Source organism: Pleurodeles waltl, unplaced genomic scaffold (assembly GCF_031143425.1).
Source record: "Pleurodeles waltl isolate 20211129_DDA unplaced genomic scaffold, aPleWal1.hap1.20221129 scaffold_225, whole genome shotgun sequence".
NCBI lineage: Eukaryota > Metazoa > Chordata > Amphibia > Caudata > Salamandridae > Pleurodeles > Pleurodeles waltl.
Window position 1 is genome coordinate 257,182 of NW_027149931.1, and position 22,424 is coordinate 279,605.

The 22,424-nt window shown below is 49.8% G+C and overlaps 22 non-coding genes across 22 annotated transcripts; all 22 read right to left on the reverse strand.

The window, feature by feature from the left end:
* Positions 1-1,792: 1,792 nt before the first annotated feature.
* On the reverse strand, positions 1,793-1,874 carry TRNAL-CAA (transfer RNA leucine (anticodon CAA)). Its single transcript has one exon. It is a non-coding gene; the product is annotated as a tRNA-Leu (tRNA).
* Positions 1,875-2,444: 570 nt separating this feature from the next.
* Positions 2,445-2,526, reverse strand: TRNAS-UGA (transfer RNA serine (anticodon UGA)). Its single transcript has one exon. It is a non-coding gene; the product is annotated as a tRNA-Ser (tRNA).
* A 222-nt stretch (positions 2,527-2,748) lies between these two features.
* TRNAS-AGA (transfer RNA serine (anticodon AGA)) lies at positions 2,749-2,830 on the reverse strand. Its single transcript has one exon. It is a non-coding gene; the product is annotated as a tRNA-Ser (tRNA).
* A 1,862-nt stretch (positions 2,831-4,692) lies between these two features.
* TRNAL-CAA (transfer RNA leucine (anticodon CAA)) lies at positions 4,693-4,774 on the reverse strand. Its single transcript has one exon. It is a non-coding gene; the product is annotated as a tRNA-Leu (tRNA).
* A 570-nt stretch (positions 4,775-5,344) lies between these two features.
* Positions 5,345-5,426, reverse strand: TRNAS-UGA (transfer RNA serine (anticodon UGA)). The gene has a single exon. It is a non-coding gene; the product is annotated as a tRNA-Ser (tRNA).
* Positions 5,427-5,648: 222 nt separating this feature from the next.
* TRNAS-AGA (transfer RNA serine (anticodon AGA)) lies at positions 5,649-5,730 on the reverse strand. Its single transcript has one exon. It is a non-coding gene; the product is annotated as a tRNA-Ser (tRNA).
* A 1,862-nt stretch (positions 5,731-7,592) lies between these two features.
* On the reverse strand, positions 7,593-7,674 carry TRNAS-CGA (transfer RNA serine (anticodon CGA)). Its single transcript has one exon. It is a non-coding gene; the product is annotated as a tRNA-Ser (tRNA).
* A 570-nt stretch (positions 7,675-8,244) lies between these two features.
* On the reverse strand, positions 8,245-8,326 carry TRNAS-UGA (transfer RNA serine (anticodon UGA)). Its single transcript has one exon. It is a non-coding gene; the product is annotated as a tRNA-Ser (tRNA).
* Positions 8,327-8,548: 222 nt separating this feature from the next.
* TRNAS-AGA (transfer RNA serine (anticodon AGA)) lies at positions 8,549-8,630 on the reverse strand. The gene has a single exon. It is a non-coding gene; the product is annotated as a tRNA-Ser (tRNA).
* Positions 8,631-10,482: 1,852 nt separating this feature from the next.
* TRNAL-CAA (transfer RNA leucine (anticodon CAA)) lies at positions 10,483-10,564 on the reverse strand. Its single transcript has one exon. It is a non-coding gene; the product is annotated as a tRNA-Leu (tRNA).
* Positions 10,565-11,134: 570 nt separating this feature from the next.
* TRNAS-UGA (transfer RNA serine (anticodon UGA)) lies at positions 11,135-11,216 on the reverse strand. Its single transcript has one exon. It is a non-coding gene; the product is annotated as a tRNA-Ser (tRNA).
* A 222-nt stretch (positions 11,217-11,438) lies between these two features.
* Positions 11,439-11,520, reverse strand: TRNAS-AGA (transfer RNA serine (anticodon AGA)). Its single transcript has one exon. It is a non-coding gene; the product is annotated as a tRNA-Ser (tRNA).
* A 1,862-nt stretch (positions 11,521-13,382) lies between these two features.
* Positions 13,383-13,464, reverse strand: TRNAL-CAA (transfer RNA leucine (anticodon CAA)). The gene has a single exon. It is a non-coding gene; the product is annotated as a tRNA-Leu (tRNA).
* Positions 13,465-14,034: 570 nt separating this feature from the next.
* Positions 14,035-14,116, reverse strand: TRNAS-UGA (transfer RNA serine (anticodon UGA)). The gene has a single exon. It is a non-coding gene; the product is annotated as a tRNA-Ser (tRNA).
* A 222-nt stretch (positions 14,117-14,338) lies between these two features.
* On the reverse strand, positions 14,339-14,420 carry TRNAS-AGA (transfer RNA serine (anticodon AGA)). The gene has a single exon. It is a non-coding gene; the product is annotated as a tRNA-Ser (tRNA).
* A 1,862-nt stretch (positions 14,421-16,282) lies between these two features.
* Positions 16,283-16,364, reverse strand: TRNAS-CGA (transfer RNA serine (anticodon CGA)). Its single transcript has one exon. It is a non-coding gene; the product is annotated as a tRNA-Ser (tRNA).
* A 570-nt stretch (positions 16,365-16,934) lies between these two features.
* TRNAS-UGA (transfer RNA serine (anticodon UGA)) lies at positions 16,935-17,016 on the reverse strand. Its single transcript has one exon. It is a non-coding gene; the product is annotated as a tRNA-Ser (tRNA).
* A 222-nt stretch (positions 17,017-17,238) lies between these two features.
* On the reverse strand, positions 17,239-17,320 carry TRNAS-AGA (transfer RNA serine (anticodon AGA)). Its single transcript has one exon. It is a non-coding gene; the product is annotated as a tRNA-Ser (tRNA).
* A 1,852-nt stretch (positions 17,321-19,172) lies between these two features.
* On the reverse strand, positions 19,173-19,254 carry TRNAS-CGA (transfer RNA serine (anticodon CGA)). The gene has a single exon. It is a non-coding gene; the product is annotated as a tRNA-Ser (tRNA).
* Positions 19,255-19,824: 570 nt separating this feature from the next.
* TRNAS-UGA (transfer RNA serine (anticodon UGA)) lies at positions 19,825-19,906 on the reverse strand. The gene has a single exon. It is a non-coding gene; the product is annotated as a tRNA-Ser (tRNA).
* Positions 19,907-20,128: 222 nt separating this feature from the next.
* TRNAS-AGA (transfer RNA serine (anticodon AGA)) lies at positions 20,129-20,210 on the reverse strand. The gene has a single exon. It is a non-coding gene; the product is annotated as a tRNA-Ser (tRNA).
* Positions 20,211-22,062: 1,852 nt separating this feature from the next.
* On the reverse strand, positions 22,063-22,144 carry TRNAS-CGA (transfer RNA serine (anticodon CGA)). Its single transcript has one exon. It is a non-coding gene; the product is annotated as a tRNA-Ser (tRNA).
* Between the last annotated feature and the right edge of the window lie 280 nt (positions 22,145-22,424).

Sequence of the window (22,424 nt, forward strand, 5' to 3'; positions counted from 1 at the left end):
TCACTGGACCATTTTCCCTGCTCTCCTATACATCATTCCTATTCCACAGAAGACTTTCTAAAGCGTCTCAAGCTAAAAGCAGGCATGCATGTGAAATTAGCACTCCTTGTATGTTCATGTTTTGAGACGGGGGGAAAAAATCAGGCCGGAAGAGGTGGTAGCTTTAACGTCAGGGAGATGGCAGCCACGATAGGCACCATGGCAAAACTTCTGTCTTGGAGGCCATGAATGGACTCCACAGAGAGACGGGTTGGTCTTTACAGGTATGAAAAGAAGTGCCTCGTCCAATCTAGGGCCTGTGGCTAGGCGTTTCCTGAGCTGAATTCTCCTTGGAGGAGAGTGGGCGTGTTCAGTTTCTCTGCAGACTAGTGCCTGACAGGTGAGGGAGGGGGAGCAGGATGCATTTGGCCTGGGTTCATATCTTTCTTCTGTGGCTTTAATGGTCTTTGCTTCATATTCTGTTTTACTGACTGCTTTGCATAGAGGCTGCTCCCTTGTTCTCCCACGCAGGAGGCCCTGAAGAGGAATCCCAAAAATGTCATCTGACGTAGTCGGCAGGATTTGAACATACTCGTGGAGACGGCAAATGATATCTAGTCCATCGCCTTAACCACTTGGTAACGACTACTTGGCTCTGCAAGCGGTGCCCCTTTCAACATAGCCCTTCATGTCTTCACAGGCAACCTCACTGGCTCCAGTCATTCCGCTCTGCTCCTTCCTCTTCCTCAGCAATCCTTTGCACTGGCAAGGTGCTTCTCAAAAAACAAATATAGGCACTCCTGCCAATCCACAAGTATTCCGAAGGCTTTGCTGAGGCCCTCTGCAGCCCTTCTTCTTTACAGCACATCAACTGCTGACCTTTGTTTGCCCTAAGGCTTCTGCTTCCATATTGGAGTCATCCCAGGCTTTGGTGATCCCAGCCGTCAGCCCAGCACCTCAGTTGAGCCTTTGAAAGGCTGTCAGGCCCTGCTCCTCTTTCTGTCTTGATATTCTAGCCACATTACTTAATAGGTGAGTGGAGGCGGGCCCAAGAGAGGGTAGTCTCTATGCAAATGAAGTGCTTGGGCATACCTGGGAGTGTCCTTCTGCAAGCCATTCAGCCTCCTGGCTGGTGGCAGGTTTGTTGAGGAGAGCAAGGCCGTGTTGGGCCAGTCCCAAAGCAAAGGCGAGCTCCTTCAGCAGGAGTCCATTTATGCGAGGGACCCTAAGTTACTCAGGCATATATAATAATCACCTTTAGCCCTTAAAGAGAGGTTTTGGCCGATCGGGGCCAAAGGGGCGGTGGGGTCAGAAGGCTCAGGGTAAGGGCCTCAGTAGCCTCACCTCTCTTGTTGCCCTAGGTTGCACTGTGGTCTGGGACCTGGCCAAACGCCAATCCTTTTTAACCACACCTGCAGCTCTGCCTAGGCCGAGAAGCAACAGCAGAGAGCTTCCTTCCTGCCCCTTCCTGTGCTTCCCACCAACCTCCTAAATTGACCCCTGTAAAGGAGCTAGCTGCCTTGTCCTTCCCAACAACAATTTATCCAGGCACTCACCCCAGACAGCAGGCTCGAAAAGCACAGGCAAGGCTTCTCTGCAGCTCCCCAAAATAGACAGATACAGTGTCTGAGAAGCTGTAGGCCTGGGCAGCGTACTCCTTGAGAGTTTTCATGCTGGCATTGCACAGTGCATTGTTTCACATTCTTGTCTTTGTTTTACCTGTGCTCTCAACGTTGTTGAATAATACATGCTTATTCCTGGGAAAGGAGGCATCCAAGGAAAAACCTAACACATCATTGTGAAAGAGCACCGACGTAGTCGGCAGGATTTGAACCTGCGCGGGGACACCCCAATGGATTTTGAGTCCATCGCCTTAACCACTCGGCCACGACTACTCACGAGGAGTGGCTGCCACTTAAGCTGAGGTTCTCACTCTCACAGCAGTCTTTTTCTTTCCCTCAGTTCACTCTGCTCCACTGCCTTCCCATCTTTGCCTATCCGTTCTACTGCAAAAAATACACTCGGTCCATACCTGCATACTGACGTGACTCAAAGGCACTATTATAAAGTTCATGTTCCTGGCCAGAGAAAATCAAAAAGGAGGTTGTAAAAGAATGCAGTTATGACACTTTAGGAAAATAATGACACTGTCAGACGCCCCAATAAGGCTACTTCCTTCATGCATCTGATACCTCAGATGGAACTTACTGGCGAGATGATAACTGAAGTTCTTTCCCAATCTCCTTGGCTATTACTCGACATGTGTCTTCTCGACAGCTGGGGTGCACAAGTGGCAGGAGTGCCAGACAGGTAGTCTCATGCCTTCTCCGGCCACTCTTTTGATCCCATTCCCTGCCCAGTGTTTCGCCTTCCTTAGCTCTATTGAGAGTGATAGCTATATTCGGCCTGCTTGTGCAGATGCCATTTAATATGAAGTATAAAATATCACCAAAGGTGAAGTAGCACGTAGTCGGCAGGATTTGAACCTACGCGGGGAGACCCCAATGGATTTCAAGTCCATCGCCTTAACCACTCGGCCACGACTACTTGCTTAAAGCTATGGTCCATTTTCAACGTAGCTCGTTTCTATTTCTGCTGGCGGTCTAGCCTCTGGACAGAAGCAGTCCTTTTCTAGAGAGGAAGGCCACAATGGCAAAAGTTTGAGCCCTCCCAGGCCGCTGACCCTATTAGTCCTGCTTTTGGAGCCCGCATTTATGCCAGAAGGTATTTCAAAGAATTATGGGAAAATACTGTTCACAAAAGGGACAGCGTAGTTGGCAGGATTCGAACCTGCGCGGGGATACCCCAAGGGATTTCTAGTCCATCGCCTTAACCACTCGGCCACAACTACCCACACAAGTGAATCTCAACAGGGCACTTTACCTCCATCCGTAGTCTTTTTTCTTTCCGTTCACTGGACCATTTTCCCTGCTCTCCTATACATCATTCCTATTCCACAGAAGACTTTCTAAAGCGTCTCAAGCTAAAAGCAGGCATGCATGTGAAATTAGCACTCCTTGTATGTTCATGTTTTGAGACGGGGGGAAAAAATCAGGCCGGAAGAGGTGGTAGCTTTAACGTCAGGGAGATGGCAGCCACGATAGGCACCATGGCAAAACTTCTGTCTTGGAGGCCATGAATGGACTCCACAGAGAGACGGGTTGGTCTTTACAGGTATGAAAAGAAGTGCCTCGTCCAATCTAGGGCCTGTGGCTAGGCGTTTCCTGAGCTGAATTCTCCTTGGAGGAGAGTGGGCGTGTTCAGTTTCTCTGCAGACTAGTGCCTGACAGGTGAGGGAGGGGGAGCAGGATGCATTTGGCCTGGGTTCATATCTTTCTTCTGTGGCTTTAATGGTCTTTGCTTCATATTCTGTTTTACTGACTGCTTTGCATAGAGGCTGCTCCCTTGTTCTCCCACGCAGGAGGCCCTGAAGAGGAATCCCAAAAATGTCATCTGACGTAGTCGGCAGGATTTGAACATACTCGTGGAGACGGCAAATGATATCTAGTCCATCGCCTTAACCACTTGGTAACGACTACTTGGCTCTGCAAGCGGTGCCCCTTTCAACATAGCCCTTCATGTCTTCACAGGCAACCTCACTGGCTCCAGTCATTCCGCTCTGCTCCTTCCTCTTCCTCAGCAATCCTTTGCACTGGCAAGGTGCTTCTCAAAAAACAAATATAGGCACTCCTGCCAATCCACAAGTATTCCGAAGGCTTTGCTGAGGCCCTCTGCAGCCCTTCTTCTTTACAGCACATCAACTGCTGACCTTTGTTTGCCCTAAGGCTTCTGCTTCCATATTGGAGTCATCCCAGGCTTTGGTGATCCCAGCCGTCAGCCCAGCACCTCAGTTGAGCCTTTGAAAGGCTGTCAGGCCCTGCTCCTCTTTCTGTCTTGATATTCTAGCCACATTACTTAATAGGTGAGTGGAGGCGGGCCCAAGAGAGGGTAGTCTCTATGCAAATGAAGTGCTTGGGCATACCTGGGAGTGTCCTTCTGCAAGCCATTCAGCCTCCTGGCTGGTGGCAGGTTTGTTGAGGAGAGCAAGGCCGTGTTGGGCCAGTCCCAAAGCAAAGGCGAGCTCCTTCAGCAGGAGTCCATTTATGCGAGGGACCCTAAGTTACTCAGGCATATATAATAATCACCTTTAGCCCTTATAGAGAGGTTTTGGCCGATCGGGGCCGATCGGGGCCAAAGGGGCGGTGGGGTCAGAAGGCTCAGGGTAAGGGCCTCAGTAGCCTCACCTCTCTTGTTGCCCTAGGTTGCACTGTGGTCTGGGACCTGGCCAAACGCCAATCCTTTTTAACCACACCTGCAGCTCTGCCTAGGCCGAGAAGCAACAGCAGAGAGCTTCCTTCCTGCCCCTTCCTGTGCTTCCCACCAACCTCCTAAATTGACCCCTGTAGAGGAGCTAGATGCCTTGTCCTTCCCAAAAACAATTTATCCAGGCACTCACCCCAGACAGCAGGCTCGAAAAGCACAGGCAAGGCTTCTCTGCAGCTCCCCAAAATAGACAGACACAGTGTCTGAGAAGCTGTAGGCCTGGGCAGCGTACTCCTTGAGAGTTTTCATGCTGGCATTGCACAGTGCATTGTTTCACATTCTTGTCTTTGTTTTACCTGTGCTCTCAACGTTGTTGAATAATACATGCTTATTCCTGGGAAAGGAGGCATCCAAGGAAAAACCTAACACATCATTGTGAAAGAGCACCGACGTAGTCGGCAGGATTTGAACCTGCGCGGGGACACCCCAATGGATTTTGAGTCCATCGCCTTAACCACTCGGCCACGACTACTCACGAGGGGTGGCTGCCACTTAAGCTGAGGTTCTCACTCTCACAGCAGTCTTTTTCTTTCCCTCAGTTCACTCTGCTCCACTGCCTTCCCATCTTTGCCTATCCGTTCTACTGCAAAAAATACACTCGGTCCATACCTGCATACTGACGTGACTCAAAGGCACTATTATAAAGTTCATGTTCCTGGCCAGAGAAAATCAAAAAGGAGGTTGTAAAAGAATGCAGTTATGACACTTTAGGAAAATAATGACACTGTCAGACGCCCCAATAAGGCTACTTCCTTCATGCATCTGATACCTCAGATGGAACTTACTGGCGAGATGATAACTGAAGTTCTTTCCCAATCTCCTTGGCTATTACTCGACATGTGTCTTCTCGACAGCTGGGGTGCACAAGTGGCAGGAGTGCCAGACAGGTAGTCTCATGCCTTCTCCGGCCACTCTTTTGATCCCATTCCCTGCCCAGTGTTTCGCCTTCCTTAGCTCTATTGAGAGTGATAGCTATATTCGGCCTGCTTGTGCAGATGCCATTTAATATGAAGTATAAAATATCACCAAAGGTGAAGTAGCACGTAGTCGGCAGGATTTGAACCTACGCGGGGAGACCCCAATGGATTTCAAGTCCATCGCCTTAACCACTCGGCCACGACTACTTGCTTAAAGCTATGGTCCATTTTCAACGTAGCTCGTTTCTATTTCTGCTGGCGGTCTAGCCTCTGGACAGAAGCAGTCCTTTTCTAGAGAGGAAGGCCACAATGGCAAAAGTTTGAGCCCTCCCAGGCCGCTGACCCTATTAGTCCTGCTTTTGGAGCCCGCATTTATGCCAGAAGGTATTTCAAAGAATTATGGGAAAATACTGTTCACAAAAGGGACAGCGTAGTTGGCAGGATTCGAACCTGCGCGGGGATACCCCAAGGGATTTCTAGTCCATCGCCTTAACCACTCGGCCACAACTACCCACACAAGTGAATCTCAACAGGGCACTTTACCTCCATCCGTAGTCTTTTTTCTTTCCGTTCACTGGACCATTTTCCCTGCTCTCCTATACATCATTCCTATTCCACAGAAGACTTTCTAAAGCGTCTCAAGCTAAAAGCAGGCATGCATGTGAAATTAGCACTCCTTGTATGTTCATGTTTTGAGACGGGGGGAAAAAATCAGGCCGGAAGAGGTGGTAGCTTTAACGTCAGGGAGATGGCAGCCACGATAGGCACCATGGCAAAACTTCTGTCTTGGAGGCCATGAATGGACTCCACAGAGAGACGGGTTGGTCTTTACAGGTATGAAAAGAAGTGCCTCGTCCAATCTAGGGCCTGTGGCTAGGCGTTTCCTGAGCTGAATTCTCCTTGGAGGAGAGTGGGCGTGTTCAGTTTCTCTGCAGACTAGTGCCTGACAGGTGAGGGAGGGGGAGCAGGATGCATTTGGCCTGGGTTCATATCTTTCTTCTGTGGCTTTAATGGTCTTTGCTTCATATTCTGTTTTACTGACTGCTTTGCATAGAGGCTGCTCCCTTGTTCTCCCACGCAGGAGGCCCTGAAGAGGAATCCCAAAAATGTCATCTGACGTAGTCGGCAGGATTTGAACATACTCGTGGAGACGGCAAATGATATCTAGTCCATCGCCTTAACCACTTGGTAACGACTACTTGGCTCTGCAAGCGGTGCCCCTTTCAACATAGCCCTTCATGTCTTCACAGGCAACCTCACTGGCTCCAGTCATTCCGCTCTGCTCCTTCCTCTTCCTCAGCAATCCTTTGCACTGGCAAGGTGCTTCTCAAAAAACAAATATAGGCACTCCTGCCAATCCACAAGTATTCCGAAGGCTTTGCTGAGGCCCTCTGCAGCCCTTCTTCTTTACAGCACATCAACTGCTGACCTTTGTTTGCCCTAAGGCTTCTGCTTCCATATTGGAGTCATCCCAGGCTTTGGTGATCCCAGCCGTCAGCCCAGCACCTCAGTTGAGCCTTTGAAAGGCTGTCAGGCCCTGCTCCTCTTTCTGTCTTGATATTCTAGCCACATTACTTAATAGGTGAGTGGAGGCGGGCCCAAGAGAGGGTAGTCTCTATGCAAATGAAGTGCTTGGGCATACCTGGGAGTGTCCTTCTGCAAGCCATTCAGCCTCCTGGCTGGTGGCAGGTTTGTTGAGGAGAGCAAGGCCGTGTTGGGCCAGTCCCAAAGCAAAGGCGAGCTCCTTCAGCAGGAGTCCATTTATGCGAGGGACCCTAAGTTACTCAGGCATATATAATAATCACCTTTAGCCCTTATAGAGAGGTTTTGGCCGATCGTGGCCGATCGGGGCCAAAGGGGCGGTGGGGTCAGAAGGCTCTGGGTAAGGGCCTCAGTAGCCTCACCTCTCTTGTTGCCCTAGGTTGCACTGTGGTCTGGGACCTGGCCAAACGCCAATCCTTTTTAACCACACCTGCAGCTCTGCCTAGGCCGAGAAGCAACAGCAGAGAGCTTCCTTCCTGCCCCTTCCTGTGCTTCCCACCAACCTCCTAAATTGACCCCTGTAGAGGAGCTAGCTGCCTTGTCCTTCCCAACAACAATTTATCCAGGCACTCACCCCAGACAGCAGGCTCGAAAAGCACAGGCAAGGCTTCTCTGCAGCTCCCCAAAATAGACAGATACAGTGTCTGAGAAGCTGTAGGCCTGGGCAGCGTACACCTTGAGAGTTTTCATGCTGGCATTGCACAGTGCATTGTTTCACATTCTTGTCTTTGTTTTACCTGTGCTCTCAACGTTGTTGAATAATACATGCTTATTCCTGGGAAAGGAGGCATCCAAGGAAAAACCTAACACATCATTGTGAAAGAGCACCGACGTAGTCGGCAGGATTTGAACCTGCGCGGGGACACCCCAATGGATTTCGAGTCCATCGCCTTAACCACTCGGCCACGACTACTCACGAGGGGTGGCTGCCACTTAAGCTGAGGTTCTCACTCTCACAGCAGTCTTTTTCTTTCCCTCAGTTCACTCTGCTCCACTGCCTTCCCATCTTTGCCTATCCGTTCTACTGCAAAAAATACACTCGGTCCATACCTGCATACTGACGTGACTCAAAGGCACTATTATAAAGTTCATGTTCCTGGCCAGAGAAAATCAAAAAGGAGGTTGTAAAAGAATGCAGTTATGACACTTTAGGAAAATAATGACACTGTCAGACGCCCCAATAAGGCTACTTCCTTCATGCATCTGATACCTCAGATGGAACTTACTGGCGAGATGATAACTGAAGTTCTTTCCCAATCTCCTTGGCTATTACTCGACATGTGTCTTCTCGAGAGCTGGGGTGCACAAGTGGCAGGAGTGCCAGACAGGTAGTCTCATGCCTTCTCCGGCCACTCTTTTGATCCCATTCCCTGCCCAGTGTTTCGCCTTCCTTAGCTCTATTGAGAGTGATAGCTATATTCGGCCTGCTTGTGCAGATGCCATTTAATATGAAGTATAAAATATCACCAAAGGTGAAGTAGCACGTAGTCGGCAGGATTTGAACCTACGCGGGGAGACCCCAATGGATTTCAAGTCCATCGCCTTAACCACTCGGCCACGACTACTTGCTTAAAGCTATGGTCCATTTTCAACATAGCTCGTTTCTATTTCTGCTGGCGGTCTAGCCTCTGGACAGAAGCAGTCCTTTTCTAGAGAGGAAGGCCACAATGGCAAAAGTTTGAGCCCTCCCAGGCCGCTGACCCTATTAGTCCTGCTTTTGGAGCCCGCATTTATGCCAGAAGGTATTTCAAAGAATTATGGGAAAATACTGTTCACAAAAGGGACAGCGTAGTTGGCAGGATTCGAACCTGCGCGGGGATACCCCAATGGATTTCTAGTCCATCGCCTTAACCACTCGGCCACAACTACCCACACAAGTGAATCTCAACAGGGCACTTTACCTCCATCCGTAGTCTTTTTTCTTTCCGTTCACTGGACCATTTTCCCTGCTCTCCTATACATCATTCCTATTCCACAGAAGACTTTCTAAAGCGTCTCAAGCTAAAAGCAGGCATGCATGTGAAATTAGCACTCCTTGTATGTTCATGTTTTGAGACGGGGGGAAAAAATCAGGCCGGAAGAGGTGGTAGCTTTAACGTCAGGGAGATGGCAGCCACGATAGGCACCATGGCAAAACTTCTGTCTTGGAGGCCATGAATGGACTCCACAGAGAGACGGGTTGGTCTTTACAGGTATGAAAAGAAGTGCCTCGTCCAATCTAGGGCCTGTGGCTAGGCGTTTCCTGAGCTGAATTCTCCTTGGAGGAGAGTGGGCGTGTTCAGTTTCTCTGCAGACTAGTGCCTGACAGGTGAGGGAGGGGGAGCAGGATGCATTTGGCCTGGGTTCATATCTTTCTTCTGTGGCTTTAATGGTCTTTGCTTCATATTCTGTTTTACTGACTGCTTTGCATAGAGGCTGCTCCCTTGTTCTCCCACGCAGGAGGCCCTGAAGAGGAATCCCAAAAATGTCATCTGACGTAGTCGGCAGGATTTGAACATACTCGTGGAGACGGCAAATGATATCTAGTCCATCGCCTTAACCACTTGGTAACGACTACTTGGCTCTGCAAGCGGTGCCCCTTTCAACATAGCCCTTCATGTCTTCACAGGCAACCTCACTGGCTCCAGTCATTCCGCTCTGCTCCTTCCTCTTCCTCAGCAATCCTTTGCACTGGCAAGGTGCTTCTCAAAAAACAAATATAGGCACTCCTGCCAATCCACAAGTATTCCGAAGGCTTTGCTGAGGCCCTCTGCAGCCCTTCTTCTTTACAGCACATCAACTGCTGACCTTTGTTTGCCCTAAGGCTTCTGCTTCCATATTGGAGTCATCCCAGGCTTTGGTGATCCCAGCCGTCAGCCCAGCACCTCAGTTGAGCCTTTGAAAGGCTGTCAGGCCCTGCTCCTCTTTCTGTCTTGATATTCTAGCCACATTACTTAATAGGTGAGTGGAGGCGGGCCCAAGAGAGGGTAGTCTCTATGCAAATGAAGTGCTTGGGCATACCTGGGAGTGTCCTTCTGCAAGCCATTCAGCCTCCTGGCTGGTGGCAGGTTTGTTGAGGAGAGCAAGGCCGTGTTGGGCCAGTCCCAAAGCAAAGGCGAGCTCCTTCAGCAGGAGTCCATTTATGCGAGGGACCCTAAGTTACTCAGGCATATATAATAATCACCTTTAGCCCTTAAAGAGAGGTTTTGGCCGATCGGGGCCAAAGGGGCGGTGGGGTCAGAAGGCTCAGGGTAAGGGCCTCAGTAGCCTCACCTCTCTTGTTGCCCTAGGTTGCACTGTGGTCTGGGACCTGGCCAAACGCCAATCCTTTTTAACCACACCTGCAGCTCTGCCTAGGCCGAGAAGCAACAGCAGAGAGCTTCCTTCCTGCCCCTTCCTGTGCTTCCCACCAACCTCCTAAATTGACCCCTGTAAAGGAGCTAGCTGCCTTGTCCTTCCCAACAACAATTTATCCAGGCACTCACCCCAGACAGCAGGCTCGAAAAGCACAGGCAAGGCTTCTCTGCAGCTCCCCAAAATAGACAGATACAGTGTCTGAGAAGCTGTAGGCCTGGGCAGCGTACTCCTTGAGAGTTTTCATGCTGGCATTGCACAGTGCATTGTTTCACATTCTTGTCTTTGTTTTACCTGTGCTCTCAACGTTGTTGAATAATACATGCTTATTCCTGGGAAAGGAGGCATCCAAGGAAAAACCTAACACATCATTGTGAAAGAGCACCGACGTAGTCGGCAGGATTTGAACCTGCGCGGGGACACCCCAATGGATTTTGAGTCCATCGCCTTAACCACTCGGCCACGACTACTCACGAGGAGTGGCTGCCACTTAAGCTGAGGTTCTCACTCTCACAGCAGTCTTTTTCTTTCCCTCAGTTCACTCTGCTCCACTGCCTTCCCATCTTTGCCTATCCGTTCTACTGCAAAAAATACACTCGGTCCATACCTGCATACTGACGTGACTCAAAGGCACTATTATAAAGTTCATGTTCCTGGCCAGAGAAAATCAAAAAGGAGGTTGTAAAAGAATGCAGTTATGACACTTTAGGAAAATAATGACACTGTCAGACGCCCCAATAAGGCTACTTCCTTCATGCATCTGATACCTCAGATGGAACTTACTGGCGAGATGATAACTGAAGTTCTTTCCCAATCTCCTTGGCTATTACTCGACATGTGTCTTCTCGACAGCTGGGGTGCACAAGTGGCAGGAGTGCCAGACAGGTAGTCTCATGCCTTCTCCGGCCACTCTTTTGATCCCATTCCCTGCCCAGTGTTTCGCCTTCCTTAGCTCTATTGAGAGTGATAGCTATATTCGGCCTGCTTGTGCAGATGCCATTTAATATGAAGTATAAAATATCACCAAAGGTGAAGTAGCACGTAGTCGGCAGGATTTGAACCTACGCGGGGAGACCCCAATGGATTTCAAGTCCATCGCCTTAACCACTCGGCCACGACTACTTGCTTAAAGCTATGGTCCATTTTCAACGTAGCTCGTTTCTATTTCTGCTGGCGGTCTAGCCTCTGGACAGAAGCAGTCCTTTTCTAGAGAGGAAGGCCACAATGGCAAAAGTTTGAGCCCTCCCAGGCCGCTGACCCTATTAGTCCTGCTTTTGGAGCCCGCATTTATGCCAGAAGGTATTTCAAAGAATTATGGGAAAATACTGTTCACAAAAGGGACAGCGTAGTTGGCAGGATTCGAACCTGCGCGGGGATACCCCAAGGGATTTCTAGTCCATCGCCTTAACCACTCGGCCACAACTACCCACACAAGTGAATCTCAACAGGGCACTTTACCTCCATCCGTAGTCTTTTTTCTTTCCGTTCACTGGACCATTTTCCCTGCTCTCCTATACATCATTCCTATTCCACAGAAGACTTTCTAAAGCGTCTCAAGCTAAAAGCAGGCATGCATGTGAAATTAGCACTCCTTGTATGTTCATGTTTTGAGACGGGGGGAAAAAATCAGGCCGGAAGAGGTGGTAGCTTTAACGTCAGGGAGATGGCAGCCACGATAGGCACCATGGCAAAACTTCTGTCTTGGAGGCCATGAATGGACTCCACAGAGAGACGGGTTGGTCTTTACAGGTATGAAAAGAAGTGCCTCGTCCAATCTAGGGCCTGTGGCTAGGCGTTTCCTGAGCTGAATTCTCCTTGGAGGAGAGTGGGCGTGTTCAGTTTCTCTGCAGACTAGTGCCTGACAGGTGAGGGAGGGGGAGCAGGATGCATTTGGCCTGGGTTCATATCTTTCTTCTGTGGCTTTAATGGTCTTTGCTTCATATTCTGTTTTACTGACTGCTTTGCATAGAGGCTGCTCCCTTGTTCTCCCACGCAGGAGGCCCTGAAGAGGAATCCCAAAAATGTCATCTGACGTAGTCGGCAGGATTTGAACATACTCGTGGAGACGGCAAATGATATCTAGTCCATCGCCTTAACCACTTGGTAACGACTACTTGGCTCTGCAAGCGGTGCCCCTTTCAACATAGCCCTTCATGTCTTCACAGGCAACCTCACTGGCTCCAGTCATTCCGCTCTGCTCCTTCCTCTTCCTCAGCAATCCTTTGCACTGGCAAGGTGCTTCTCAAAAAACAAATATAGGCACTCCTGCCAATCCACAAGTATTCCGAAGGCTTTGCTGAGGCCCTCTGCAGCCCTTCTTCTTTACAGCACATCAACTGCTGACCTTTGTTTGCCCTAAGGCTTCTGCTTCCATATTGGAGTCATCCCAGGCTTTGGTGATCCCAGCCGTCAGCCCAGCACCTCAGTTGAGCCTTTGAAAGGCTGTCAGGCCCTGCTCCTCTTTCTGTCTTGATATTCTAGCCACATTACTTAATAGGTGAGTGGAGGCGGGCCCAAGAGAGGGTAGTCTCTATGCAAATGAAGTGCTTGGGCATACCTGGGAGTGTCCTTCTGCAAGCCATTCAGCCTCCTGGCTGGTGGCAGGTTTGTTGAGGAGAGCAAGGCCGTGTTGGGCCAGTCCCAAAGCAAAGGCGAGCTCCTTCAGCAGGAGTCCATTTATGCGAGGGACCCTAAGTTACTCAGGCATATATAATAATCACCTTTAGCCCTTATAGAGAGGTTTTGGCCGATCGGGGCCGATCGGGGCCAAAGGGGCGGTGGGGTCAGAAGGCTCAGGGTAAGGGCCTCAGTAGCCTCACCTCTCTTGTTGCCCTAGGTTGCACTGTGGTCTGGGACCTGGCCAAACGCCAATCCTTTTTAACCACACCTGCAGCTCTGCCTAGGCCGAGAAGCAACAGCAGAGAGCTTCCTTCCTGCCCCTTCCTGTGCTTCCCACCAACCTCCTAAATTGACCCCTGTAGAGGAGCTAGATGCCTTGTCCTTCCCAAAAACAATTTATCCAGGCACTCACCCCAGACAGCAGGCTCGAAAAGCACAGGCAAGGCTTCTCTGCAGCTCCCCAAAATAGACAGACACAGTGTCTGAGAAGCTGTAGGCCTGGGCAGCGTACTCCTTGAGAGTTTTCATGCTGGCATTGCACAGTGCATTGTTTCACATTCTTGTCTTTGTTTTACCTGTGCTCTCAACGTTGTTGAATAATACATGCTTATTCCTGGGAAAGGAGGCATCCAAGGAAAAACCTAACACATCATTGTGAAAGAGCACCGACGTAGTCGGCAGGATTTGAACCTGCGCGGGGACACCCCAATGGATTTTGAGTCCATCGCCTTAACCACTCGGCCACGACTACTCACGAGGGGTGGCTGCCACTTAAGCTGAGGTTCTCACTCTCACAGCAGTCTTTTTCTTTCCCTCAGTTCACTCTGCTCCACTGCCTTCCCATCTTTGCCTATCCGTTCTACTGCAAAAAATACACTCGGTCCATACCTGCATACTGACGTGACTCAAAGGCACTATTATAAAGTTCATGTTCCTGGCCAGAGAAAATCAAAAAGGAGGTTGTAAAAGAATGCAGTTATGACACTTTAGGAAAATAATGACACTGTCAGACGCCCCAATAAGGCTACTTCCTTCATGCATCTGATACCTCAGATGGAACTTACTGGCGAGATGATAACTGAAGTTCTTTCCCAATCTCCTTGGCTATTACTCGACATGTGTCTTCTCGACAGCTGGGGTGCACAAGTGGCAGGAGTGCCAGACAGGTAGTCTCATGCCTTCTCCGGCCACTCTTTTGATCCCATTCCCTGCCCAGTGTTTCGCCTTCCTTAGCTCTATTGAGAGTGATAGCTATATTCGGCCTGCTTGTGCAGATGCCATTTAATATGAAGTATAAAATATCACCAAAGGTGAAGTAGCACGTAGTCGGCAGGATTTGAACCTACGCGGGGAGACCCCAATGGATTTCAAGTCCATCGCCTTAACCACTCGGCCACGACTACTTGCTTAAAGCTATGGTCCATTTTCAACGTAGCTCGTTTCTATTTCTGCTGGCGGTCTAGCCTCTGGACAGAAGCAGTCCTTTTCTAGAGAGGAAGGCCACAATGGCAAAAGTTTGAGCCCTCCCAGGCCGCTGACCCTATTAGTCCTGCTTTTGGAGCCCGCATTTATGCCAGAAGGTATTTCAAAGAATTATGGGAAAATACTGTTCACAAAAGGGACAGCGTAGTTGGCAGGATTCGAACCTGCGCGGGGATACCCCAAGGGATTTCTAGTCCATCGCCTTAACCACTCGGCCACAACTACCCACACAAGTGAATCTCAACAGGGCACTTTACCTCCATCCGTAGTCTTTTTTCTTTCCGTTCACTGGACCATTTTCCCTGCTCTCCTATACATCATTCCTATTCCACAGAAGACTTTCTAAAGCGTCTCAAGCTAAAAGCAGGCATGCATGTGAAATTAGCACTCCTTGTATGTTCATGTTTTGAGACGGGGGGAAAAAATCAGGCCGGAAGAGGTGGTAGCTTTAACGTCAGGGAGATGGCAGCCACGATAGGCACCATGGCAAAACTTCTGTCTTGGAGGCCATGAATGGACTCCACAGAGAGACGGGTTGGTCTTTACAGGTATGAAAAGAAGTGCCTCGTCCAATCTAGGGCCTGTGGCTAGGCGTTTCCTGAGCTGAATTCTCCTTGGAGGAGAGTGGGCGTGTTCAGTTTCTCTGCAGACTAGTGCCTGACAGGTGAGGGAGGGGGAGCAGGATGCATTTGGCCTGGGTTCATATCTTTCTTCTGTGGCTTTAATGGTCTTTGCTTCATATTCTGTTTTACTGACTGCTTTGCATAGAGGCTGCTCCCTTGTTCTCCCACGCAGGAGGCCCTGAAGAGGAATCCCAAAAATGTCATCTGACGTAGTCGGCAGGATTTGAACATACTCGTGGAGACGGCAAATGATATCTAGTCCATCGCCTTAACCACTTGGTAACGACTACTTGGCTCTGCAAGCGGTGCCCCTTTCAACATAGCCCTTCATGTCTTCACAGGCAACCTCACTGGCTCCAGTCATTCCGCTCTGCTCCTTCCTCTTCCTCAGCAATCCTTTGCACTGGCAAGGTGCTTCTCAAAAAACAAATATAGGCACTCCTGCCAATCCACAAGTATTCCGAAGGCTTTGCTGAGGCCCTCTGCAGCCCTTCTTCTTTACAGCACATCAACTGCTGACCTTTGTTTGCCCTAAGGCTTCTGCTTCCATATTGGAGTCATCCCAGGCTTTGGTGATCCCAGCCGTCAGCCCAGCACCTCAGTTGAGCCTTTGAAAGGCTGTCAGGCCCTGCTCCTCTTTCTGTCTTGATATTCTAGCCACATTACTTAATAGGTGAGTGGAGGCGGGCCCAAGAGAGGGTAGTCTCTATGCAAATGAAGTGCTTGGGCATACCTGGGAGTGTCCTTCTGCAAGCCATTCAGCCTCCTGGCTGGTGGCAGGTTTGTTGAGGAGAGCAAGGCCGTGTTGGGCCAGTCCCAAAGCAAAGGCGAGCTCCTTCAGCAGGAGTCCATTTATGCGAGGGACCCTAAGTTACTCAGGCATATATAATAATCACCTTTAGCCCTTATAGAGAGGTTTTGGCCGATCGTGGCCGATCGGGGCCAAAGGGGCGGTGGGGTCAGAAGGCTCTGGGTAAGGGCCTCAGTAGCCTCACCTCTCTTGTTGCCCTAGGTTGCACTGTGGTCTGGGACCTGGCCAAACGCCAATCCTTTTTAACCACACCTGCAGCTCTGCCTAGGCCGAGAAGCAACAGCAGAGAGCTTCCTTCCTGCCCCTTCCTGTGCTTCCCACCAACCTCCTAAATTGACCCCTGTAGAGGAGCTAGCTGCCTTGTCCTTCCCAACAACAATTTATCCAGGCACTCACCCCAGACAGCAGGCTCGAAAAGCACAGGCAAGGCTTCTCTGCAGCTCCCCAAAATAGACAGATACAGTGTCTGAGAAGCTGTAGGCCTGGGCAGCGTACACCTTGAGAGTTTTCATGCTGGCATTGCACAGTGCATTGTTTCACATTCTTGTCTTTGTTTTACCTGTGCTCTCAACGTTGTTGAATAATACATGCTTATTCCTGGGAAAGGAGGCATCCAAGGAAAAACCTAACACATCATTGTGAAAGAGCACCGACGTAGTCGGCAGGATTTGAACCTGCGCGGGGACACCCCAATGGATTTCGAGTCCATCGCCTTAACCACTCGGCCACGACTACTCACGAGGGGTGGCTGCCACTTAAGCTGAGGTTCTCACTCTCACAGCAGTCTTTTTCTTTCCCTCAGTTCACTCTGCTCCACTGCCTTCCCATCTTTGCCTATCCGTTCTACTGCAAAAAATACACTCGGTCCATACCTGCATACTGACGTGACTCAAAGGCACTATTATAAAGTTCATGTTCCTGGCCAGAGAAAATCAAAAAGGAGGTTGTAAAAGAATGCAGTTATGACACTTTAGGAAAATAATGACACTGTCAGACGCCCCAATAAGGCTACTTCCTTCATGCATCTGATACCTCAGATGGAACTTACTGGCGAGATGATAACTGAAGTTCTTTCCCAATCTCCTTGGCTATTACTCGACATGTGTCTTCTCGAGAGCTGGGGTGCACAAGTGGCAGGAGTGCCAGACAGGTAGTCTCATGCCTTCTCCGGCCACTCTTTTGATCCCATTCCCTGCCCAGTGTTTCGCCTTCCTTAGCTCTATTGAGAGTGATAGCTATATTCGGCCTGCTTGTGCAGATGCCATTTAATATGAAGTATAAAATATCACCAAAGGTGAAGTAGCACGTAGTCGGCAGGATTTGAACCTACGCGGGGAGACCCCAATGGATTTCAAGTCCATCGCCTTAACCACTCGGCCACGACTACTTGCTTAAAGCTATGGTCCATTTTCAACATAGCTCGTTTCTATTTCTGCTGGCGGTCTAGCCTCTGGACAGAAGCAGTCCTTTTCTAGAGAGGAAGGCCACAATGGCAAAAGTTTGAGCCCTCCCAGGCCGCTGACCCTATTAGTCCTGCTTTTGGAGCCCGCATTTATGCCAGAAGGTATTTCAAAGAATTATGGGAAAATACTGTTCACAAAAGGGACAGCGTAGTTGGCAGGATTCGAACCTGCGCGGGGATACCCCAATGGATTTCTAGTCCATCGCCTTAACCACTCGGCCACAACTACCCACACAAGTGAATCTCAACAGGGCACTTTACCTCCATCCGTAGTCTTTTTTCTTTCCGTTCACTGGACCATTTTCCCTGCTCTCCTATACATCATTCCTATTCCACAGAAGACTTTCTAAAGCGTCTCAAGCTAAAAGCAGGCATGCATGTGAAATTAGCACTCCTTGTATGTTCATGTTTTGAGACGGGGGGAAAAAATCAGGCCGGAAGAGGTGGTAGCTTTAACGTCAGGGAGATGGCAGCCACGATAGGCACCATGGCAAAACTTCTGTCTTGGAGGCCATGAATGGACTCCACAGAGAGACGGGTTGGTCTTTACAGGTATGAAAAGAAGTGCCTCGTCCAATCTAGGGCCTGTGGCTAGGCGTTTCCTGAGCTGAATTCTCCTTGGAGGAGAGTGGGCGTGTTCAGTTTCTCTGCAGACTAGTGCCTGACAGGTGAGGGAGGGGGAGCAGGATGCATTTGGCCTGGGTTCATATCTTTCTTCTGTGGCTTTAATGGTCTTTGCTTCATATTCTGTTTTACTGACTGCTTTGCATAGAGGCTGCTCCCTTGTTCTCCCACGCAGGAGGCCCTGAAGAGGAATCCCAAAAATGTCATCTGACGTAGTCGGCAGGATTTGAACATACTCGTGGAGACGGCAAATGATATCTAGTCCATCGCCTTAACCACTTGGTAACGACTACTTGGCTCTGCAAGCGGTGCCCCTTTCAACATAGCCCTTCATGTCTTCACAGGCAACCTCACTGGCTCCAGTCATTCCGCTCTGCTCCTTCCTCTTCCTCAGCAATCCTTTGCACTGGCAAGGTGCTTCTCAAAAAACAAATATAGGCACTCCTGCCAATCCACAAGTATTCCGAAGGCTTTGCTGAGGCCCTCTGCAGCCCTTCTTCTTTACAGCACATCAACTGCTGACCTTTGTTTGCCCTAAGGCTTCTGCTTCCATATTGGAGTCATCCCAGGCTTTGGTGATCCCAGCCGTCAGCCCAGCACCTCAGTTGAGCCTTTGAAAGGCTGTCAGGCCCTGCTCCTCTTTCTGTCTTGATATTCTAGCCACATTACTTAATAGGTGAGTGGAGGCGGGCCCAAGAGAGGGTAGTCTCTATGCAAATGAAGTGCTTGGGCATACCTGGGAGTGTCCTTCTGCAAGCCATTCAGCCTCCTGGCTGGTGGCAGGTTTGTTGAGGAGAGCAAGGCCGTGTTGGGCCAGTCCCAAAGCAAAGGCGAGCTCCTTCAGCAGGAGTCCATTTATGCGAGGGACCCTAAGTTACTCAGGCATATATAATAATCACCTTTAGCCCTTAAAGAGAGGTTTTGGCCGATCGGGGCCAAAGGGGCGGTGGGGTCAGAAGGCTCTGGGTAAGGGCCTCAGTAGCCTCACCTCTCTTGTTGCCCTAGGTTGCACTGTGGTCTGGGACCTGGCCAAACGCCAATCCTTTTTAACCACACCTGCAGCTCTGCCTAGGCCGAGAAGCAACAGCAGAGAGCTTCCTTCCTGCCCCTTCCTGTGCTTCCCACCAACCTCCTAAATTGACCCCTGTAGAGGAGCTAGCTGCCTTGTCCTTCCCAACAACAATTTATCCAGGCACTCACCCCAGACAGCAGGCTCGAAAAGCACAGGCAAGGCTTCTCTGCAGCTCCCCAAAATAGACAGATACAGTGTCTGAGAAGCTGTAGGCCTGGGCAGCGTACTCCTTGAGAGTTTTCATGCTGGCATTGCACAGTGCATTGTTTCACATTCTTGTCTTTGTTTTACCTGTGCTCTCAACGTTGTTGAATAATACATGCTTATTCCTGGGAAAGGAGGCATCCAAGGAAAAACCTAACACATCATTGTGAAAGAGCACCGACGTAGTCGGCAGGATTTGAACCTGCGCGGGGACACCCCAATGGATTTCGAGTCCATCGCCTTAACCACTCGGCCACGACTACTCACGAGGGGTGGCTGCCACTTAAGCTGAGGTTCTCACTCTCACAGCAGTCTTTTTCTTTCCCTCAGTTCACTCTGCTCCACTGCCTTCCCATCTTTGCCTATCCGTTCTACTGCAAAAAATACACTCGGTCCATACCTGCATACTGACGTGACTCAAAGGCACTATTATAAAGTTCATGTTCCTGGCCAGAGAAAATCAAAAAGGAGGTTGTAAAAGAATGCAGTTATGACACTTTAGGAAAATAATGACACTGTCAGACGCCCCAATAAGGCTACTTCCTTCATGCATCTGATACCTCAGATGGAACTTACTGGCGAGATGATAACTGAAGTTCTTTCCCAATCTCCTTGGCTATTACTCGACATGTGTCTTCTCGAGAGCTGGGGTGCACAAGTGGCAGGAGTGCCAGACAGGTAGTCTCATGCCTTCTCCGGCCACTCTTTTGATCCCATTCCCTGCCCAGTGTTTCGCCTTCCTTAGCTCTATTGAGAGTGATAGCTATATTCGGCCTGCTTGTGCAGATGCCATTTAATATGAAGTATAAAATATCACCAAAGGTGAAGTAGCACGTAGTCGGCAGGATTTGAACCTACGCGGGGAGACCCCAATGGATTTCAAGTCCATCGCCTTAACCACTCGGCCACGACTACTTGCTTAAAGCTATGGTCCATTTTCAACATAGCTCGTTTCTATTTCTGCTGGCGGTCTAGCCTCTGGACAGAAGCAGTCCTTTTCTAGAGAGGAAGGCCACAATGGCAAAAGTTTGAGCCCTCCCAGGCCGCTGACCCTATTAGTCCTGCTTTTGGAGCCCGCATTTATGCCAGAAGGTATTTCAAAGAATTATGGGAAAATACTGTTCACAAAAGGGACAGCGTAGTTGGCAGGATTCGAACCTGCGCGGGGATACCCCAATGGATTTCTAGTCCATCGCCTTAACCACTCGGCCACAACTACCCACACAAGTGAATCTCAACAGGGCACTTTACCTCCATCCGTAGTCTTTTTTCTTTCCGTTCACTGGACCATTTTCCCTGCTCTCCTATACATCATTCCTATTCCACAGAAGACTTTCTAAAGCGTCTCAAGCTAAAAGCAGGCATGCATGTGAAATTAGCACTCCTTGTATGTTCATGTTTTGAGACGGGGGGAAAAAATCAGGCCGGAAGAGGTGGTAGCTTTAACGTCAGGGAGATGGCAGCCACGATAGGCACCATGGCAAAACTTCTGTCTTGGAGGCCATGAATGGACTCCACAGAGAGACGGGTTGGTCTTTACAGGTATGAAAAGAAGTGCCTCGTCCAATCTAGGGCCTGTGGCTAGGCGTTTCCTGAGCTGAATTCTCCTTGGAGGAGAGTGGGCGTGTTCAGTTTCTCTGCAGACTAGTGCCTGACAGGTGAGGGAGGGGGAGCAGGATGCATTTGGCCTGGGTTCATATCTTTCTTCTGTGGCTTTAATGGTCTTTGCTTCATATTCTGTTTTACTGACTGCTTTGCATAGAGGCTGCTCCCTTGTTCTCCCACGCAGGAGGCCCTGAAGAGGAATCCCAAAAATGTCATCTGACGTAGTCGGCAGGATTTGAACATACTCGTGGAGACGGCAAATGATATCTAGTCCATCGCCTTAACCACTTGGTAACGACTACTTGGCTCTGCAAGCGGTGCCCCTTTCAACATAGCCCTTCATGTCTTCACAGGCAACCTCACTGGCTCCAGTCATTCCGCTCTGCTCCTTCCTCTTCCTCAGCAATCCTTTGCACTGGCAAGGTGCTTCTCAAAAAACAAATATAGGCACTCCTGCCAATCCACAAGTATTCCGAAGGCTTTGCTGAGGCCCTCTGCAGCCCTTCTTCTTTACAGCACATCAACTGCTGACCTTTGTTTGCCCTAAGGCTTCTGCTTCCATATTGGAGTCATCCCAGGCTTTGGTGATCCCAGCCGTCAGCCCAGCACCTCAGTTGAGCCTTTGAAAGGCTGTCAGGCCCTGCTCCTCTTTCTGTCTTGATATTCTAGCCACATTACTTAATAGGTGAGTGGAGGCGGGCCCAAGAGAGGGTAGTCTCTATGCAAATGAAGTGCTTGGGCATACCTGGGAGTGTCCTTCTGCAAGCCATTCAGCCTCCTGGCTGGTGGCAGGTTTGTTGAGGAGAGCAAGGCCGTGTTGGGCCAGTCCCAAAGCAAAGGCGAGCTCCTTCAGCAGGAGTCCATTTATGCGAGGGACCCTAAGTTACTCAGGCATATATAATAATCACCTTTAGCCCTTAAAGAGAGGTTTTGGCCGATCGGGGCCAAAGGGGCGGTGGGGTCAGAAGGCTCAGGGTAAGGGCCTCAGTAGCCTCACCTCTCTTGTTGCCCTAGGTTGCACTGTGGTCTGGGACCTGGCCAAACGCCAATCCTTTTTAACCACACCTGCAGCTCTGCCTAGGCCGAGAAGCAACAGCAGAGAGCTTCCTTCCTGCCCCTTCCTGTGCTTCCCACCAACCTCCTAAATTGACCCCTGTAGAGGAGCTAGCTGCCTTGTCCTTCCCAACAACAATTTATCCAGGCACTCACCCCAGACAGCAGGCTCGAAAAGCACAGGCAAGGCTTCTCTGCAGCTCCCCAAAATAGACAGATACAGTGTCTGAGAAGCTGTAGGCCTGGGCAGCGTACTCCTTGAGAGTTTTCATGCTGGCATTGCACAGTGCATTGTTTCACATTCTTGTCTTTGTTTTACCTGTGCTCTCAACGTTGTTGAACAATACATGCTTATTCCTGGGAAAGGAGGCATCCAAGGAAAAACCTAACACATCATTGTGAAAGAGCACCGACGTAGTCGGCAGGATTTGAACCTTCGCGGGGACACCCCAATGGATTTCGAGTCCATCGCCTTAACCACTCGGCCACGACTACTCACGAGGGGTGGCTGCCACTTAAGCTGAGGTTCTCACTCTCACAGCAGTCTTTTTCTTTCCCTCAGTTCACTCTGCTCCACTGCCTTCCCATCTTTGCCTATCCGTTCTACTGCAAAAAATACACTCGGTCCATACCTGCATACTGACGTGACTCAAAGGCACTATTATAAAGTTCATGTTCCTGGCCAGAGAAAATCAAAAAGGAGGTTGTAAAAGAATGCAGTTATGACACTTTAGGAAAATAATGACACTGTCAGACGCCCCAATAAGGCTACTTC